At 39.1% G+C, this 6703-nt stretch overlaps 1 protein-coding gene across 6 annotated transcripts in view; it reads right to left on the bottom strand.

Moving 5' to 3' along the window:
- The window catches only part of TET1 (tet methylcytosine dioxygenase 1), a 129161-nt gene that overhangs the window by 40334 nt on the left and 82124 nt on the right, over positions 1–6703 (bottom strand). The gene's annotated exons all lie outside the window — the stretch shown is intronic.

The raw sequence follows: 6703 nt of genomic DNA, 5'->3' as shown, positions 1-6703 counted from the left end.
CCATTTATTTGACAGAGAGAAATTACAAGTACACTGAGAGGCAGGCAGAGAGAGAGAGAAGGAAGCAGGCTCCCCGCCGAGCAGAGAGCCCGATGCGGGACTCGATCCCAGGACCCTGAGATCATGACCCGAGCCGAAGGCAGTGGCTCAACCCACCGAGCCACCCAGGCGCCCAACAATCAATATTCTAAAGCAGTTTTATTTCTGCTCTATATTCCTTCATTCATCAAAAACTTATTTAGTGTTGACGATGTGCTGGGCAGAACTTTGGGCACTAGCAACAAACATATGAATATATATATATATATATATATAAACCTGTTTTATTTTTGTTGTCGTTGTTTGTTTTTTAAGATTTTATTTATTTATTTGTCAGAGGGAGTGAGCACAGGCAGACAGAGTGGCAGGCAGAGGCAGAGGGAGAAACAGGTTCCCTGCTGAGCAAGGAGCCGCATTCGGGACTTGATCCCAGGACCCTGGGATCACGAGCCGAAGGCAGCCGCTCAACCAACTGAGCCACCCAGGCGTCCCATATATGAATATTTTAAATAATTTGGAAAGTTTGCAAAAAATAAAGTTTGATGAATATTTTTATTTTTCTAACATATAATCATGTAGGACACCTAGCTTTTTCACAGATACAGGAAATAAATTCTTGGTGTTTTTATAAATCAAGATTATACTTCTGACTTGTCACTAGCAGATTTATCAAAATATTCATTAAGTTGCTTAGCAACTGTGCTTTACATCATTCCTTGTCTCTGGATTGTTTTTGTATTTGTGAAAAGTGCCAGATATGTATCACAACATATTGAAATGTTCTATTTATTCTGAAAGAAATATTGCAAAAGGGAAAATAAGAAAGTAATTCAGCTACTGCTGTGTCATGGAAAATGCTAAATACTTTTTTCTGCCTAAGAAACGTTGAAGACTTGGAGTGCCTGGGTGGCTCAGTGGGTTAAAGCCTCTGCTTTCAGCTCAGGTCATGATCCTGGCATCCTGGGATCCTGGCATCCTGGGCTCTCTGCTCAGCAGGGAGCCTGCTTCCCCCTTTCTCTCTGCCTGCCTCTCTGCCTACTTGTGATTAAAAACAGAAACAAAAACAACAACAAAAAAAACAAACCTTGAAGACTCAATAATAGCGACAGAAAGTTGCTACCAAAATCTCTGAACTATGGATTTCATAGTCTTCATAAAAAAAAAAAAAAAAAAAAAAAAAAAAAAAGAGGTATACACTAAATTCTACTGGTGTAATTATTACTACATAAGAGAAGGTCTGAAAGGCAGGAAGAATTCTCCAAAATCCCACTGCTTATCCCAAGCTACCTTACTCTCTTTTGGATCACTTACTCTAGGGAGAGCCAGCTGCCACACTGTAAGGAAATTTTTACCCTTTGATAATTAATGGACAAGAAAGTAAAGGATTCAGAATTAACAGATACAGATTAATCAACCTATGTCAACTACCAATGCCAGATATTGAGAATCAGTCTCTGCTCTTTATTTCAGCAAATGCTCAAGGTACTATATAAGGGCAAGATAGAAAAGAATGATGCACAACAAAATACTATACTGTTGAGAAGCATGTAAGTGGAGGGAAAAAGCAAGAAAAACACTTTTTTTTAATTTAAAGATTTTATTTATTTATTTGTCAGAGACAGAGGGAGAGAGAACGAGCGAGCACAGGCAGAGAGGCAGGCAGAGGCAGAGGGAGAAGCAGGCTCCCCGCCGGGCAAGGAACCCGATGTGGGACTCGATCCCAGGACCCTGGGATCATGACCTGAGCCGAAGGCAGCTGCTTAACCAACTGAGCCACCCAGGCGTCCCAGAAAAACACTTTTTTAAGGTTATTTATTTATTTGAGAGAAAGAGAGAGAGAGAACATGGGCATATGTGAGCAGGGGGAGGGGTAGAGGGACAGGAGAGAGAGAAAAATCACAAGAAGACTAAGCATAGAGCCCAATACAGGGCTGCATCCCACAACCCACGAGATCATGACCTGAGCCAAAACCATGAGTCAGAACCTTAACGGACTGAGCTACCCAGGTATTCCCAAACCAAGAAAATTACCGCAAAAGTCAGGATGGGAAGTTCTCAGGGCTTCTGGGAATCTAATACTCCATTTTTGACCTGGGTAGTTGCTTCATGAGTATTTTATGTATAATTATAGGTAAGTTGTACATTTATTTATTTATTTTTAAAGATTTTATTTATTTGACAGACAGAGATCACAAGTAGGCAGAGAGGCAGGCAGAGAGAGAGGGGGAAGCAGGCTCCCTGCTGAGCAGAGAGCCCGATGCGGGGCTCGATTCCAGAACCCTGGGATCACGACCCGAGCCTAAAGCAAAGGCTTTAACCCACTGAGCCACCCAGGCGCCCCGTAAGTTGTACATTTATATTGTATGAACTTTTCTTTTGATTATGTCTGTTGACATAATGGAAAATGTTAATACTATAATAGCATTATTTTGTGAATAAAGATACACAAAGGACTTACTTTTTAGAAAAAAATAGGACTAAGTCAGATAGATTAGATATATGTTAAATATTATATATATTGATTTTTATGAAGATTTTGTTTATTTATTTGAGAGCCAGAGAGAATGAGACAGAGAGCTGAGCAGAAAGCCTGACGGCGGGCCCAATTCCAGCATCCCAGGATCACTCAGGACCGGAGCTGAAGGCAGACAGACCCTCAACCAACTGCACCAAGCAGGCGCCCCAAATATTAGATACAGTGGCAAAGCTGAGATAGGTATGTTGTATGATGCTAATGCAGTGTCCTTAACATATTAATATTTTTAGTGAAGAGGAGAGATGGAATTGTGTTAGGCATCTCCAAGATGTCCCCAGGGACTGCCACCACCTCGTATTTACACCCTTGCATAGAATTTCCTATGCTGGGGGCGACTGGATGGCTCAGTCATTAAGCTTCTGCCTTCAGGATCCCAGCTTCCTGGGATCAAGCCCCTCATCGGGCTCCCTGCTCAGCGGGAAGCCTGCTTCTCCCTCTCCTACTCCCCCTGTTTGTGTCCCCTCTCTCACTGTGTCTCTTTCTGTCAAATAATAAAAACAAATAAAAACTAAGCGTCACATGTGCAGGGGTGCCTGGGTGGCTCAGAGGGTTAAGCAACAGACTCCCAGTTTATCTTGATTCTTGCTCAGGTTGTGAGATTAAGCCTTGATTTGACTCTGCACTCAGCAGGGAGTATGCGTGAGGTTCTTTCCCTCTGCACCCCCCACCCCCAGTCCCTGCTCCTGTGCTTCCTGTCTCGCTCTCTCAAATAAATAAATCTAAAAAAAAAAAAAAAAACAAAAACTGAATGAGCCAGCCAGGTGCCCAGCTTTCAGATTCCTGACCACAAAAACTCTGAGATGTTTATCGTTCGAAGCTACTGAATTTGAGTACTTGTTAAGCAGCAACAGATAACAGATTGTCAGTTAATTCCTTAGAAGGCTCTTTATAAAACCTGAACCAGATAGAGAACATCTCCCTAACTAAAGTGCTTCAAGGTTTCATGTTCATGGACTAAAACCTTGTATTAGTGCACTCACGCTCTAGCTTCTGCCTACACCTTTTTACCCTCACCTGGTTCTACTCTCCACCTACTTAAAATCACAGGACTCCCTTGAGATTAAGACTATAATCTCTTTTTTACTTTTGTATTTGCTGTTTTCTCTGCTTAGGAATGCTCTTCCTTGCCTTCTGGAGAGTTTTCTGGTTCTTGGCTCCTTTTTGTCCCTCAGTTCACAGCTTAAATGTTCCCTCCCCAGAGAAGCCTTCCCTGATGACCTGATTATGAGAACGCCCCGGAAAGTTCCCATTAAACAGAGGAACAAGATAAGGAGGCCACATTCAAAGCCATATAAAGCTGGAGTTAGTCTGTTTGACTATCTGCATGAAATGAAAGAAGGAAGTTAATAACACAGAATTTGGAAAGGAGAATATAAACTTGTCACTATAGACTACATGATTGCACTTCTTTTCTCTTTTTTTTTCGATTTGTATTTATTTGTTAGAGAAAGAAAGAGACAGAGAGCACAAGCAGGGAGAGAGGTCGAGGAAGAGGGAGAGAAGCAAGCTCCCTGCTGAGCAGGGAGCCCAACACAGGGAGCAGGACTCTGGGATCCTGACCAGAGCCGAAGGTAGACACTTAACTGACTGAGCCATACAGGTGCCCCTGAATGTACTTCCAATACATAAGAAAAATAAACTGAAAAACCAGAAACATCTAAATTCTAGGAATAAAACTTCAAGACACCTCTGAAGGAGGGGCATGAGGCTGGCTCAGTTGATGGAACATGTGACTACTGATCTCAGGGTTTGGAGTTCTCTACATATTGAGTGTAGAAATTCCTTAAAAAAACGAACAACCCCCCCCAAAAAATGACAACAAAAACAGCTCTGAAGGACAAAAGAAGGCCTTAGCCAATAGAAAATATACTATCTAGGATAGGAAGACCAAACATCAAAGAGAATTCAATTCCCCAAATTTTCTGTGGAATATGGTTCCACTAATAATACCAATAGGGCTTTATTCTTGCAATTACACAAGATGATTGTTAACTTACAGAAAAATAAGTCAAGAAAAGTCAAGAAATTTCTAAAAATTAAAAGGAGGAATTACCTCTATCAGATATGAAAACATGAAACCTAAATAATTAAAGAGTTATTTGATGCTTATACAGGAGACACTTAACATTGGGATAACAGAACTGAATACTAACATAAACAAATACAGACCAGTAGAGAATAGATGGACAATTAAGTAAGTAGTGTTGGATGGCTGGGTAGTCATCTGAAAAAATATAAGTTGTTACCAATATTCTACACACACAAAGTGAATAAAATAGTTAAATGCAGAAAAATGAAATGAAAATACAACAGAAAGAAAATGGAAGATTTATAAGCGAGAACTGGTAGATTTTTCTAATTAAGACACAATATACTAAAATCATAAAAGAGCAGATGAAAAATGTTTTTCATCTTTAAAATTTTTTTCTCAACTTAAACAATTTTTTTAATGTAAAATGTAATTTTAAAAACCTAGATGTTAAAAACAATGACAAACTGGAAATCTATCTGCAACTTTTATCATGAATGTCAATTTTCTAAAGGGGCTCCCATAAAGTCAATAGAAGATTAAAAATCCAATAGGAAAATGGGCAACATGTACATTATTTCCTACTTTAAAGTGCTCTGAATAAGCCATATTATTTTTTCAGAAGAGTGAATACAACAAAAAATAAACACTCTGGTCATTGTTTAGGTATCTCTTCATCCAAACTATTACATATAGAGTCTGACTGATAGGAGTGTTTTGTGGGGACTGAGTAAAGGATGTACCTTCATAGCTGAGTTAACACAGAATGAAAATCAGTGCATGATAGGACAAGAGACTGATCCATGAAATGAAGAAATAATAGTTCAAAACTAGTTGTGAAGAATTTTAAGGAAATTTTATTTAGTTCTTGAGAGGTAAGGTGACCCCAGCAAACATTATGTGTCCCTGGAGGGTAACGCAAACTGTTCTCAGCAAACCTCTGGGCCAATTTCTTTCCATCTATAAAATGAAATGTCCGGTAGGTTTTAATTCATGTTTGCATCCCCAATACCTAGCCTAAGTCCTGGCAATCAATAAAAAGTATTCAATAAGCACGGTTTCTTCACCTATTTTTCTCATTCCAAAATGTTTTTTTTTTCCTTCTAAAAGTCACCCACATTGTAATAAATTGAAGGCAGTTTATCTTAGTTGGTAATTGATTCTATTTCATGTAACAGAAAACCTGCAAATAACAGGTTTTAAAAAAGTAAAAAAATAAGTAAGTAGAAAGAAAAAATTTTTTTTTCCTCTCTCATGTTAAAGAGATTCAGATTTAAGAAGGGCTGTGGTTGGTATGGCAGCTCCATTGGTATTACCAAGAATTTGGGCTCCTATATTTCTTCCCACTATCTTAGTACATATCTCCCACTATCAAGTCAATTTAGGCTTCCAGGTGGTTGTTGGAGCTCCAGGCATTAAATCCAAGTTCTACAAACGTTGAGTGAAAGGAGACAGACACGAGAGAGCATATGCTCTATGATTCTAGTTATATGAAGTTCATTCGAACAAAAACAAACGTAATGGAGATAAATGTCAAAACAGTAGTTATTATTATGTGGACTCATGGCTTGGGAAGGACCACGAGGGAGGCGTCTGGGCGTCTGAAATGATTATATCCTTCTCCGTATAGTGTTATACACATGAAGAATAACCCTGATACATTCATTTATGATTTGTGCACTTTACTCTATGTAAGGTAGCTAAACGAGGTAAGATCCAGATCTTTGAGCTCATGTGTATATTGACAAGACTACACTTAGACCTAGGTTGAATAAACGAAGCATTCTAAAGTATTTAGTACTCATTGTGTAGCTCTTTGTGCTTGTAACTGTGGTCACCTTCCAAAGCTGGAAAAGTAACTAAGACCAACGGTCTGGTACTAGAGTAGCTATGGGTGTGGCAATTGTCTTGCTTTAGGAATGAATACATGAATTTAAATCCTACCGCTGTTTTGCATTTACTGTTTTGCTCCAGAAGAGGTATGAAAATAATGATCTTTCCCTTATTCAAAAACCTAACAGAGTCCTTGTAGAAGGATTTATGAAGCAATGTATGTCAAATTCTCAACAGTGTCTGATACATAATAAAATGTAGTTGCT

The sequence above is a fragment of the Mustela nigripes genome, chromosome 4 (genome assembly GCF_022355385.1).
Source record: "Mustela nigripes isolate SB6536 chromosome 4, MUSNIG.SB6536, whole genome shotgun sequence".
In the NCBI taxonomy this organism is placed as follows: domain Eukaryota; kingdom Metazoa; phylum Chordata; class Mammalia; order Carnivora; family Mustelidae; genus Mustela; species Mustela nigripes.
The sequence above is the reverse complement of the archived record's forward strand: the minus strand, read 5'-3'. Positions and strand labels throughout refer to the sequence as shown.